Genomic DNA, 15,803 nt, shown 5'->3' with positions numbered 1-15,803 from the left:
GATGTGTGTGTGAGGGTGCAAGTGATGGTGGGTTGGTGTTAGTTTTGCTGGGTGTATGTGTGTGTGCTTTTGTATGAGGTGCTGATGATGTGTGAGTTGTGAGTGTGTCTGTGGTTGCTGTGTACTGGTGTTTGCTGCTGGCTGTGTCTCCTGTTTGCAAGGGATGATGGTAGTGATTGTAGTCCTTTATATAGTTGGAGTGGTGGGTGTGTCTTTGTCCCATGTTTTATTTTGTGGTATTTATTGGCTTTGTCATTGCTTGTTTGGTCCTTTTTTTGTCTTTTTTCTTTTGTGTTTTGTAGGCATGAAGGAGACGTTCATGTGACGGAAACGGACGCTGCTGTTGCATCGTGCTTTGGTACGCGTCGTTTGCAGCAGTCTCTATTGCTTGTGTGCCGGGTTGTCTGTGCGTGTCGGTCGTGCGGCTTGTTATCCGTGTGAGTCGGTCTGGTTTTGCACGCATTGCATCGTACTGCGCAATCATACATCGCGGGTACGGGTCGGTCGGCTTCATTCCGGGTTCGTGTCGGTCGGTGATATTCGTGTTGGTTTTCCGGCCGGATCACTATTTTCCCTATGGCTCGGTTGTATGGCTTGTATTCCGTATGTGTCGGTTGTAATTCACACGCGTTGCATCGTACTGCACAGGTCGTACGGCGCTGGTCTGTGTCGGTCGGTGTCCGGTCCGGATCCGTGTCGGTCGGTTCGTTTTGCGGCCGGAATCGGCCCCTTAAAAGCATTGATACTGTAAAACGTATTTACATGCAACAAAGTATCTTTGGCTCTACCAAATAACTATGCTAAAAGTATTTTTTTTTATAAACTATTGGTCTCGGGTTTAGTCATTGAGTGTCTGTATCATTTATTGTCTGTGTGTGTTCAACAAATGCTTAGCACTGCCTTCTGAAAAGCCTAACTGCTTGCCCAAACTACAAAAGGAGCATTAGTATTATCTACTTGGGCCTCAGTAAAGTCTCTGGGGATCCACTGGATACCTCATTTTGCTATAGTATATACAGAGTCAGCTTCCTACACACTCACACTTAGAAATGCAAATTAATTGAAAAATTAGAAGGGCAGTATACTTAACGTTCCCAAGCAGAGAAATTTGAATCACAGAAATCAGAGTGCCCCATGCTCATCTGATGGAAAAAAAGGCAAAGATTAGCAAGCCTCATTATAAATTGGCTAATCCAATAAAATCACAATATGGCAATAACTAACATTCACAAACCTTCTTGGTGCAAACACGGAGAATGTTTTTGGCATACTTTAACTTTAGGGCGAGACGGCAAGTAATCAGACCTCCTCTCAAGAGTTACGCCCGTGTATGTTTGATGGATGGTGCATTTGTAATATCATGGACTACATTGCATTGGAGTGTCGGGGAAAGTAATATCCTACTTTTTTTCATGATAAGGCAGCAATTGGCAAGTCAACAGTCAAATAGGAACAGCAATATGCATGGAATAAAATGTCATTAGTGTGTTTATGTGCAGGAAACACTTTTTGCTGAGGTCACTAATAAACGTTGAATAAAGTACTTTAGCCTACTCTTCAAATTAGAAAATATTGAAGCAGTCACTTGAACGGGATGCTGTTTGATATTCACGAGTCTACTCATTAGTCTGACTTTTTGCATTTGTTATCAGCTGTACTGAAGTTGGAATAAGCTGATACCAACATTTCTTTGGGTGTTTTGATTTGGTTCACTGACAAAACATCGACACCCAAAACATCCCCATACCACAATATCGAGACATAAATATAGATGTAAAAAATATCAACATCCAATATTTATAAAGGTAGGTCCAAAAATATCGAAGCAAAAATATCGATGACATAAATATAGATGTAAAAAATATTGATTTTATAAATATATCAAATAAAATAATAAATAGGGAAAGTGTTGGATAGTTGAGGGGTAAAAATTACTATTCCCACTCCAGTGAGTGCAATAGTAGGGAAAGTTTTGGATAGAGGAGAGATAAAATAACTATTCTTGCTCCAATAAGTGCAACAGTAGGGAAAGTGTTGGATAGTGGAGGGGTAATAATTACTATTCCCACTCCAGTCAGTGCAACAGTAGGGAACGTGTGGGATAGCAGAGTGGTAAAAACTTACTATTCCCACTCCAGCCTGTGCAACAGCAGGGAAAGCGTTGGATAACGGAGAGGTAAAAATTACTATTCCCACTCCAGTGAGTGTAACAGTAGGGAAAGTGTTGGATAACGGAGGAGTAAACATTACTATTCACACTCCAATGAGTGCAACAGTAGGGAAAGTGTTGGATAGCGGAGGGATAAAAATTATATTCCCACTCCAATAAGTGCAACAGTAGGGAAAGTGTTGTATAGCGGAGGGGGAAAAATCACCATTACCACACCAGTCAATTCAAAATTAAAAACAAACAAAATATCAAGGACAACAAAAAATATTTGAAAAACAAAAATAAATTAAAAAATATATAAATATGTAAAAAATTAAAATACAATTATATTTAATATTAAAAATTAAAAAAGTGAAAACAGATATAATGTTAAATACATATCACTATTATCTACAAATATTATGTTAAATAAAATATACAAATATTTTTCAAAGAAATATGTTAGTTACACCTTATTTATAAACATAAACGTTATCAATACATTCATTTTATTACATCCTAACCTATACCACCACACAATTCACAACCCACATTTAAATTAAAAATATATTGTACTTCCATAATTAACATAAGTTATTATCAATTATAAAATGTTATTAATTATAAAAGAAATTAAAACACATACAAATTAATTACCTTCCCATCCTTTACCACTATAAACCCCACAACCCACTCCTCATATGTATTACACACTTCCCATATTTAATTTTCAATTAATGAAATATTATTAATTACCAACTAATTATTAATGCATTAAAATAAATTACATCCCACCCTTTACCCCTATAAATACCACAATCCACACCTAAAATTAATTAAACAATTGTCATATTAAATTTTCAATTAAATAATTAATAATAATTAACAACTAATTATTAATTAATTACAAAATAATTACTTCCCACCCTTTACCAATATAAACCCCACAACCCGCACCTCAAATTCATGACACAATTTCAATATTTAATTTTCAATTAATTAATTAATTAATATTGATTACCAACTAATTATTAATTAACTAAAAATAAATTACTTTCCACCCTTTACCCCTATAAACCCCAAAACCTGCACCTAAATTTAATTACACATTTTCCATATTTATTTTTCAATTAAATAATATTAATTAACAACAAATTAATACTTAATTAAAAATAAATTACTTCTCACAATTAACACTATAAAATATCAACTAAATAAATATTAATAAACAAAAATATATAAATAATTTATTATAATTAAAATACTTCCCACCCTATTCCCCTATAATCGCACAACCCCCTACGGAACTAAAAAAGGCAAAATTGTATTCAAATAAAAATACAAAAAATGTAACACATATATTAAAACACATAAACAATACTCATACAAAAAATACATCACATACATTGAAAATATATACTTAAATACATAACACTAATTAAAAAATAGATATTTTAAACAACTATACTTTTGCAAATGATATTATTGTGTTCGATATTTTTAAAACTGATAGTTCTTACCTTATATTCGATATTCTTGACAACGAAATTCTTGCTGTCGATATTTCCCACTGACTATATTTCGGACTAGATATTCCTGCTTTTAATGCATGTAGCTGCTCAAAAAGGGCTACCTTACACAAATTAAAAGTCATAAAAGGCAATCAGTGAAACATTTTGACTGCTTCAGTCAGGTTCTTTCTGGTATGCCAGCCCACAGTTTGTCCAGTCACCCCTAGAAAACTATTCTATATTGCCCCAGTGAGCATGGTTTTACAATGTTTTCCCAACTATACCTGTACCTGTTCACCTTATTATCAGACTAATATGATAGTGACTTGTGCACTACCCAGATTCTTGCTCACATCCTATAAGCTGCCCATCAATTGTATTACACATTTTCCTTTTTTAAATGTAAAAGAAGTGGGCAGATGAATAGTAATACAATATAAAACTGAGAAATGACGTTGAGTAGAGTAGAAAAGCAGGAGGCTCTCTCACAGTCCAACTGCAGCAGAAAGCAAATCAGAAAGGGGTTACCATTATGAAGAATAGCACCAAGAACTTAAACTAATGTTTACTAGTTAATAGTTAATATTTTCCCTCCTTTGCTTCCCTAAAGAGCCTGAACAAATGATAGTTGAAAATCCCTAGATGTCTTTCTTCTGTAATCTGAAGCTACATCGTGCATTAACAGCAGATCAGAGAAAGCTTTTGGGCATTGGAGACAGTCAATTCAACTGTAAGTGATACACTGCTTGATCTCTTCTTGAAAGCCTCTGAGGAATTTACAGTCCAAACGTTGGCCTCAATCTTTACAAAGGCAGAGAGAAAGGTCTTTCCTACGTTTAATAGGGCAATAATCATGGTTATCTCTATGTGCAATGTGCTTTAATGTACAGCAATAAAACATTCACAATGTGGTCTCAGTCAGAATTTACTGTACACAACATCAAATAACCATTCTCATAGTAGTTGTAAAATGCCTAAGGTCCCATCATATCCAAATCAAGTGTGATCCCAGTTCACCAAGAAAGCATTGCATGAACACTTTTATGACCCAGGTAACCCCTATTTTGGGTGGGGTTCATGTTGTGAGAGTAGCAAACCCTAAACAGCCTCTCTCCAACTTTCAAGATCAGCAACTAGTTTCTATTTTTTTCTGGCTTTGAGCATTCACAAATGATTCATTACTTAACTAATAGCATTATTATAATGATGGATACAGAAAGGGCTTATCAGCAGGAACAATGAATATCCCTGTGGCTCAATAAGTTACATGGGGCAACATGTGAACATTTTACTACAGTATGCAACAAGAAAAAAATTAAAAGGAGTCCACATTTTCCCTGTCTTCAGATGTTTAGAAAACTATTGAGAGCTAGAGTAGAACAGTCTCTTCTAGTTAACTCAAGGTTTAAGTACAGACAAATGTTTTATTAGTTTACTTTTTTGCTATAACCCTTTGATACAGCTTTTTTGTAAACCAAGATGAGAACATAGAGAGCACAAAGTATTGGTTTCCACCACCACCTCGCTGTCATTCTCTTCAGTACTCAAAATACTTCCTACTCCGATTAGCATTTAGAGGAATTTTCCTTCACTGATTGACATTTATAGGAATTTTAAAGGAAACAATACTCTGCTATTGAGTTGAAATGTATGGAATGAGTGGATCATTTGTTACTAACACTAAACCAAACAACTCCATTAAGGATTCTATGTCAGTAGCAGACCTTTACTCTGGCCATAAAATTTAACCAAGATTAGGGAACATTTTAATGCTATCTCTTATAAATTTTACACCATGCAGCCAAATCACACAATACTAATTCATCAGGGTTTTGGGAAGTATGGAATACCTCGACTTTATACATAATTCAGGATTGGATAACAAAGGCAAAAAGGACCTTAGCAGCCTTTGGTAAAGGATACTTGCTGCAATCCAAGGTCGGGGGGCACTCTTCAGCTGTCATCATGAGGAAGAACATGGACGTCTGTAGATCTGTGGTAAAATTACTTATTCTCCCAACTACAGATTTTAGGCACCCAGAACCCTAATGAACCTTAAAGAGCATGATGTAGGGTGTATGCCTTGATATGACTCAAGATTAGAGTGACACATTACATTTCCAAACTTTAAATACCAATTCCATGTGGTGGGAGCTATTAAAATGCAAACCTAGAGATAAAACACTTTTCTTAACAAGTAACATAACTGGAATCATTATAAAATATACGACTCTCACATGTATGAAAGTTTGGAAAACAACTTAATAACCAAATCCTCATTGTAAAACCAAATTTTAGGTTGGAGAAAATTACATCAATTGATATGTTCACATTTGTGTATCCAGTAGTGTGAATCTTCTGGCAGAATCTCTAGTTTGACTCTTCTATTATATTTGAACTTCATAATGGAACAGATCATAAAATAGTGTATGGAAGCCTTTTGAAGGAAATGTGGATATAGTATCCAGGAAACCAAACCTGTGTTTAGTGGCTATTCCAATTCTTTGACTAAATATCCCTACTTGGACAGGCAACAACAGTGCAAGCTGCATTTCCCACTAAGCATAATATGCTGTGAGAGGATGTGAGGATCAAGTCAGATCATTTGGATTCCAACAAAGAAAAACACTTAGGACATTCAATGAATTTTGAGAACCAATATTTATTTTTGAGACTTGAAGGATTTAAAAACTATTCTCTGAAGTTCCATTTAGTGTGTGCTGCCTTTAAGGTTTTCATTACTTTCCATTCCCTTGAGGAGAAATGGCAAGTAGATTTTCTGAAGTACAACAAATGCTAATTAGTTGATATCTTTTATTATATTGATGAAATACTGCTTTATGACTAAATTTGTTTTCATGAAATTGTGGTATTGTGTATACTAATACAATTGTTTTAGGTACTACAAGTTAATTTTCTATTACAAAAGGATCTTATCAAAAACACATGAAAAATATTTTCAGTATGAACTAAGGCAGTAGCACTCAGAAAAATGTAAATCTTAATTCATTGGAAGCCAGGAGTTAATAGAGACCCATTAACTGTTCAGTCCCCAGATGGTGCTTTTATTTGAGTGCAATTTCTTACTTACAGATAACATCTGAGAATAAGCAATCTTGGAGTGATAGCAAAGGACCTACATGTTGGGTCGGAAGAAAATAGAGGGACCTGATTCTGTGGGGCACAGGCTTATTTATTGTAAGCTGTAACACAAAGTGGAATCTGTAATTGAGAGTTCTTACTCAATAAAGGGTCTCTTACACTTTCCTTGTATCTCACAGAGAGTATGCATTATTGTTTTACTTATGACTACCATAAAACTTGAGTTGGCATGACCCTAAAATGTCCAACCATGTGTGAAGATGACTAGTATCAACTATCATGTTGGCGGAATAATGTACTTTGCCATCACTGGATGTTACCCAGTACTCTGACCCAAAAAGAAAAGAACAATATAAACCAATAGAATGGGGTATGAAAGACTACTAAATAGGCTAGAATATCAAGAAAGGTTTGCAGCCCCATCCTAGAACTGTTGTATTACTGTTACAAAAGCCCACAGGGTTAAACCGTACACTTGGCACTAAGACTCCCATCCTGAATTCAGCCACAGAAATTAATCTCAAATTCCACCATCAAATTCCCTTATTTTACAAAACATTATGGGGCCAATTCCAATCCTGGAAAAAGGCTGTATGAATCGTTGTACGGAGCGTTTTCTCCATACGGCTCGTACCCGTAAACCGTCCGTACAACCTAGGAAGTACGATTCATACAGAAAGCCTATTTCCGTACGTTTCGTACAAAAGACCGTACAGGTAAAAAAAACAACTATTCTGATCCGGAACAGCTTGTACGCGATGTCCGGACGTATGCAAGCAGCGGTTTCCGGCCCAGCAAGTACGATTCGTCCCTACATCACTCCGCAAGGCTCTTTTTTTACGGGAGCCAAACACAGCCGGAAAAGCAGAGTCCCACGCAAACCGCTATGCAACGGAGCCCCGGTATGCGACGTACACGCCATGAACCCCATCGTACGTGTCATCCCGGTCCTTCTAACGTACGACCTGATGAACCGGACCCGACACACATGCCGCAGAAGGTGAGAACAACACCCAGGGACCAGGGTGGGGGTGAGGGGCAGGAAACATACCCCATACCCAAATCCAAACTTATAATATGGAGCCCATACATTACCACCAGGCTCTGGTCACTTGGGGGGGGGCGTTGCCAGCAACCCCTGCGTACCGCAACTACGGAAGTGGACGTGTACGGTGCGTTGCACACGTACCCCTAAGGACACCAGTACAATAGTGATACGATGCGTACACACGCATTGAATGCGGGGGTACGGTGCGTTTCACACGTACCCCTATGGACACCAGTACAATAGTGATACGAGGCATACACACGCCAGGAATGGAGGGCTACGAGTCGCACAACGATGTCCATCAAGTACTTGTCATTGCATACTTTCATGTGCAGGCCCTAGGTGTGTCAGCCAGTGATATTGCACAGGTCATCTCATCTAGTTGCACAATTGATGTGTGATGACCTGTGTACACATGTCATGTGTGATGGGGCACTATGTGGCACACATCACCTTGACACTTGCCACATGTGTGTCTGTAGTCCAACTGTGTCATGCACAGCAGCAGTGGGATGGCACAGTCATCACCACCCGCACCTGTCTCCTGATGCCAGGGACAGGGACACTCTATCAACTGACATGTCACGATCAGCGTGCCCCTATGTGACTATGTCAGGTGTGTGTCATGTGTTCCCAACTGCACCTGCTGTTGGTGCACCCAACATGGGTCTGTGTGGAGATGGGCATGGCAAACATCTACGCACACCATACCACATGTGGATTCCCACGGCTGTAGGGTCTGTGAGCATTGGACATCATATTTTCCCAGGCATACATGTCTGCGTCGTATCAATGGCTGTGTTTATTTGCTGTCACGTGTACCCCTTCATCGCAATGTGTTTCATATGTACATTTGACATTCCATGTGACCTGTGCGTGTGCCTTGCAGTCAACTGTCTGGATGAGGTGACACCCTTCCAATGCAGCTCTGTGGATGTGTGTCACTCCGGTGATATCTCTGGCTGTTCACTCAGACTTGCACCCAGCTCATTTCAGGGCATGTCATGTAGACTTGACAATCAACAGGTGTATCTGGCTTTTCGTAGGAGTGCCAGCAAGCTGGCATATGTGTCCTGGATGTATTGCACACACCAGAATCCATAGTTACCTGATGTTTAGTAGCAGTTTAGCATGTGCTATGTTCATTGACATTGATGTTGGCAGACTCTCAATCTTCACTATTCCTAACAATGTCTTGCAGGGCACCGCCTGTCCCAAGACCAATGCCAGACTTTGCTGCCATGAGGGAACATGCCTGCATCCGACGTTACAGATTCACTCAACAGTTGATTGAGGACTTGACCGACAAGCTGGCACCACACCTCCAACCGCGACACAGGTATCCTACTGCGCTGACCCCCAAGATGAAGGTGATGGCAGCCCTATATTTTTTTGCCACAGGTACGTTTCAATTGACCATAGCTGATGTTGGTGGGATGTCACAGACAATGTTCAGCCATGTCCTGCGTGATGTTTTGGCAGCCATGTTGGAGCACCTTGATGAATTCATCAAATTTCCTACTCCTGAGGACTTGTCAGATGTCAAGGGTGATTTCTATGCCCTGGTAGGGATGCCCCATGTCATTGGGTCCATTGATGGGACACATGTGGCTTTGGTACCACCACAGGCACAGGAGCAAGCCTATCGCAACCATAAACATTACCACTCAATAAATGCCCTTGTGGTGTGTCTTGCTAACATGCTGATTTCCTATGTCTGTGCACGTTTTCCAGGATCAGCACACAATGCCTACATCATGAGGCGTAGCAGGGTGCCACAAATGATGCTGCGGCTGCACAACGAACGAGCATGTCTTATTGGTGGGTATAATCTGTTTGTTCTGTGTGTTGCGGTATCTTTGGCTCTTACGGCATCTCCTGACCCACTTATTTACATGATGTTTCCATGTAGGGGACTCTGGATATCCCAACATGCCATGGCTAATGACACCTCTCCGCAACCCATGAACAGCTGCAGATCAGCGGTACAACAATGCACACGGGCAGACCAGGCGAGTGATTGAGAGGACGTTTGGCCTCCTGAAGAGCCGATTCCGGTGCCTTGACAAGACAGGCAGGTCCCTCCCATATGCACCGGAGAAGGTCTGCAAAATCTTCATTGTGTGCTGCATGCTGCACAACATGGCCGTTGAGAAGGCAGTGCCACTCATCCTTGATCCTGATGAGCAGCAACATCCCCCCATGGAGGATCCAGGGGTTGGTCACGAGGCAAGTGATGAGGAGGAGGAGGATGATATCTGGAGTCAGCTCATACGCAACTTCTTCTCATAATGGTGAGTCACTGGGTATGAGTGTGCAAGCTTGTAGTATTGAGTGGCATGTGTTGCAATGTGTGTGTCCAGCTGACTGAATGCAAAGTGACTTTGATGTGTGTACTGATGTGTCACTCGAGTGATAATGTCATGCCACACAGTTTTGCGGAGAGACTTTCTTAGAAATTTGCATGTGTCCAACATTGTTCATGCTTCGTAACTGACCATGTGTGCGGCGAGATTTGTTTTAGGTGACTTCTTGTGTGTCTGTCATTCCCAGGTTTTTGCGCCTGTTGTCTGCTCGTGTCATCTTTGTCCTCCTGCTATTCCTCATGAGGATTGCAACGTGTGCTGAATCAGGGTTCCATGCACGGACATGTGGAAATGTCAGTTTGGGTAAGGATTGCAGCAAGGCTTTTTGGTGGTGGTACGGGTTGGGAATGTGTGGGGACTGCTTCTGTGCATGTTGTGGTACCATGCATACATGTCTTCTCACCATGGAGCATATAACATGTAGCATCACTCCCATGACATGATAGTCACCCTTCTTGACAGTCATCTGTAGTGGAGTGTAGAGTCTGATGAAGGCATCAATGTGTGTAAACCTTGCCTCTGAAACATTGCGGATGCTACGGGTGGACATAGTGTGGGACATCACAACAACAGGCTCTATGGTGAATTGCAGTCTCTCCGTGTGCAGCAGGATGTGTTTGGCTCATCCCCTTAACTTGTGTGCCAGTTAATTGGGATTTACAACATCCGTGTTGTGAAGGGGGGGTCCAGCGTATGTCCCACATGTTCTGTCAACTGACCTGTGAGTCTGTTCATATGGATGCATTTCCCTTTGTGTGAGTTTGTGCAATAAAGGTGTTCAGCTCAATCCAAAGTGCCTCATCTCTGTCACTGCAGATCTCTTGCCAGTTTGCATGTGTCATCTATGGCATAATTGTCAAAGATTGAGCATATGAGTGTATGTGTACTTCGGCAACATGCATGCAGTTCTTCATGGCTAATAATCTCTATTGTGCATGAAGTACCTGGTTGTGCATGTATTTGTGCAGGTTGCTCCCCACAACGGGACGTCAACGCCTGCTGACGGTGTGTCTCCTGTGCGCAGCTCTGCATTTTGTTGCCTGATCATGTGGCCGTCATTTTTGTTGATTCTTCATACATTTTCTCGGAGTGACCCATGAGTAACCTGACACTCCTTCCTTTACATACACTTGTTGCACTGTGCCTTTCTGACCTCCTTGTCTTTGTGTGCTACTTTTTGCCTGGTTTCTCACCCCTTCCGCCTGCTGCAGCCTCACCTGCGGCACCGCCCCACCAAGTTCCCTGATTCTGCAACCCACACGCCTCCAAAATGCTCCTCCCTTCCCCCTCCACCCATTCTTAATGCAGCCAGCAGCTTGTCTGTTCCACTGTTGCACCAACGCCGTGCCAAAGGCAGGACCGTCTGCACCTGCAACGTGCACAGTGCACGACCCTCTGGTCCTTGCATGACCCACGTCACACAACAGGCTCATGCTGCAGCCACCCTCCAAGCAATGTCCACCAGACAAGCAACCGCCTGCTATCAGGCAACCCCTAAGCGCACACACGACACCTTTGCATGCTGAGTGTGCAACTCCAACTGCCTACACAGCGCTGCCCCGCCTACCAGACCCTGTCAGAACAACGAGGTCATGTGCCTCCTACTCCACACCCACTCCATCCACCAGCACGCCATTGGACTCTGTTACCTCCTCAACACAACAGCCCCACACATCACCTTCATGACAGTAACGTTGATAAAAGCATCCTCAGCACACAACTTCTTCATTGCCATCTCTGACGGATACAAGATCACCCGCAGGGACAGCACCAACAATCCCGGCGGATGACTTGCAATTTATTCACAAGTACACCCTCAGAGTCACAAATCTGGTTTCGCACCAACCCCCTGGCAACCCTCAGAGTAACACTCATCTACAGATCTCCAGGCCTACATCCACAAATCCGCAAAGCCATCAACACGTACATCTGCACGCACGCCCTCACCTCCACGGGCTACATGTGGCTGGGGGCCAGTAACTTCTTGCTGGAGGAGAACCACACCACCATCCATCATTGGTCCATCAACATTTGCATCCACGTCTCCGACAAGCAACACACTGCCCCACACCCCGCTACCGATCCCCCAAGGATGCTGTGTGGGACACTCGAACCAACACCCCCGCCACACCCTGCAACCACACACACTGGATCAGCAACTGATCCAACAATCTTGCCACATTGACGGACTTTCCTGTGAAGCACAACAACAGTTAAGCCACCTGGGACAAGGCAGACCTACCGGACTCATACAGATCTAGCCGGACTCTTGTGCAAACCTTGCAACACAAAGAACCATCAGTTACCTTACAGCCCTGGAAAACGCCACACACAGCCATCACCATATCATCAGCAAGGACAAGTGGAGATCCTTCAGATAGGGCAGAGGCACCAAAACACACGACATAAAGGAGCTCATCAGCATTGTGAGTGGACTGTCAGCAGCTCTCCATCCAAAAGACACCCCACCCTTGCAAGGCAGATCAAATCCCTTGCAACTTTCTACCATTGCAAGCTCATGGACATACACGACAGCCTTGGCGCACAGAGGCAGACAGCACTATTATCCGCGGAACAAACCCCCCTCAGGTTCTGGACTCCCATCAGCAGCAAATACACCACCTGGCTCATGTGCCTCATCCACTCTGGCTCTCCATCAGTCCCCTTCCCACACAACATCTCAACCACATCATTCCCCATCCTTGAAGCTCACGTCCAGCATGTCATGAATGTCTCCTTTGAGTTTGCCACGTTCCATGGGAGCTGGAGGTATGCAGAGACCCAGGCCCTTCCTAAACAACGGACGGCAGTACCGCAGGAACTCCTGGAACATCACCCTGCTTCCCTACCCAGCAAATGTCATCAGGAAGACACTCAATGAGCAACTGACAAACTTCCTCCACGCAAACAGCTCCAGGCAACCGGCACCGGACCATCTTCCACAGTAATCACACCACTGCAACCGTCATAATTGCCACCACCAACAACAACTTTGCCCTGCTCAACAATGGTGAGACCACCCCCCTTGACCTCTCAACGGCATTCTACACCATGTGCTACCACACTGTCAGCTCACACATCTCAAACACTGTTATCCAGAGGAGGGCCCAGGATTAAATCACCAAGTAGCTCACCAGCAAGGCCCAGGGAGTCGGCCTCCACCCTTCCGCATGTGGTACACTGGGGTCATCTGGCCCATGCCCCAGGGCTCATCTCTAAGCGTGACGATCTTCAATGTCTCCATGACCCCCCCTCTCCACCATCACATGCGCACACGTCCTCATCATCATCTTGTATGCCATTGACACCCAACTGCTCCTCACCCTCACCAAAGACCCAGCCATTGCCAGATCCAACCTTCAAGAAGGCATGAGATCCGTTGACGAATGGCTGAACATCAGCCACCTGAGGCTGGACTTGGACAAGGCTGAGGTCATCATCTGAGGATTGTCCCCTTATGGCTGGGTCAACTCCTTGTGTCACACCGGCCTGGGCACCGCACCAGCACCCAGTGGCCACGCACGCAAGCTGGTGTTCATCATGGACTCATCACTCACAATTACCATGCAACTCAACACCATCTGTACCTCATGCTGCAACACCCTGTGCATGCTGCAAATGATCCACAGATAGATCCACTCCAAGGCAAGACAGACCGTCCCCCAGGCCCACGACACCAACCGGGTCAACTACAGCAACGCCCTCTATGGAGGGACAACAGCAAAACTGCAGGAGAACTTGTCCACATCCAGGGTGCATCCGCACACCTCATCTTCAACATCCCCCGCCCCAGCCACATCACCGTCCACCTGAGATAGCTACAATGGCTCACTGTCTGCTGTAGGATCACCTTCAGATGCCTCACCCACACTCAGGAGGCAGTCCACAACCCCAGACCTAAAACCGACCTTGGACGTCTGTCATCCAACACCCCGTTGGCCCAACTCCGTGCAGACAACCTTGCCCTGGCCACCATTCATCACATCCACCAAACAACTGCATGCAGGAGATAGTTCTCCCACCTCGCCAAACAGACCTGGGACTCCCTCCCCAGGCACCTCCACATGACCCATGACCTCTACGCCTTCATGATACTCTTCCAAATTAGTCTGTCTGAGCAGTATTGCAAGCCCCCCCTCAGCAGCTTGAGGCCATCACGGGTGAGTATTGGGCTCCATGTCTGTATTTGATGATACATTGTGACCCATGTGTGTCCTCGACCAGACTCAGATCCCAGTGTATGGATGGCTGGAGTTAGTTCCACACTCAGGCATACTTTGACATATCCCCACACTTATGTTGTGGACTCATTATAGGTCTGGGGCGTGATTTGTGCAAGAAAAAGGTGCAATACAGGGACCATAGAATCCAAAGTTCCCAGGGGGAGGTGGGATCCTTGGCATTTGAAAGCAGCAGAGTCCAGACCACAGTGTTTGGCATCATTGGTCAGACTGTGACCAGCAAGTCCATGTGGCAGAGAATGTCAGTCAATGAGGTGATGCTGTTGCACATGAAGGCCAGGTGCCAGGCCAGGTGACCTAGGAGATGTGGATGGGACGCTGCCTCTCATGGTCTTTTACGTGGACGACCCACCTTCCTCGGGGGACCCTCAGATGCAGGCCTTGACGATGCTTGGGACGCTCCGTCGAACAAATCCTCCTCCTCCTCCCTCCCTGTGGCTGGTGGTGGTCTTCGCCTGGTGGCACAGGGAGGGTTGCCCATGTTGTCTGCGATCCGACAGAGTGAATGGCTTATGTCCCTTTGCACCGCCAGGAGCTCAGCCAGTCTTGCCTCCATCCGTCCTTGGTGTTCTTGTTGACTGGCGTGTTGCTCGGCCTGCTGGTTCTTCATCTCTGTGATGGTCCCCTTTATCTCTGTGAGTGTCACAACTACCTGGCTGATATCCCTGGTGTCACGCCGGTATGCCTCCATGATGTTGTGTATGTGTGACATACCGGTCTCTTCAGCTGGCTGGTCAGGTTCTCGCCTCCGCCTGCCTCCACTCCCACCACCCCTGCCCACACGAGCCTGGCCTGCCGTTGTGGGCACATCGGGTCTATAGGACCCCTGAGGGATGGCAGTGGTGGTGTTGTCTGCCTCCTCCTGGTTGCCTGGCGAACCTTGTCCCTCCTGGTCAGACTGGCTCAGTTGTTCACTGCGGGCAGGGCTCCTCGGTGTCTCCTGGGCTGTGGCAGGAATGGGGGTGGTGGTTGGCACAGATGTTCCTGAACCAGGTGCTGCAGGGGCTTGGACAGCAGAGGGTCCAGGTTGGTCGGGGTCATCCGCGGAGTGTTGAGAGACGTCGCTGCCGGTGGGATCAGGTTCCTCCCAAGCCTGGGACTGTGATTCTTCACCCCCATTGTTGGGGGGAGATTCATCATGTTGCCCTGTGTGTGAGAGACAATGTTAATGCTGTTTCATGCAACATCCATGTTTCATACACATTCTAGTTGGCACTGTTCCTCCAGGTAGTTGTATGTGCCTAGCATTCTCCTCAATGTTCACTTGTGGATGGGTATGTTGCGGGGGACAGATTGATATGTGTTCCTGAGTCTTAGACTTGTTGATTTTTGGCTTGGATGCTTCTTCGGCTATGTATTGGTCTTGTTGTGTTACATGTCCATTGT

The sequence above is a fragment of the Triturus cristatus genome, chromosome 7, assembly GCF_964204655.1.
Source record: "Triturus cristatus chromosome 7, aTriCri1.1, whole genome shotgun sequence".
Classification (NCBI taxonomy): Eukaryota; Metazoa; Chordata; class Amphibia; order Caudata; family Salamandridae; genus Triturus; species Triturus cristatus.
The sequence above is the reverse complement of the archived record's forward strand: the minus strand, read 5'-3'. Positions refer to the sequence as shown.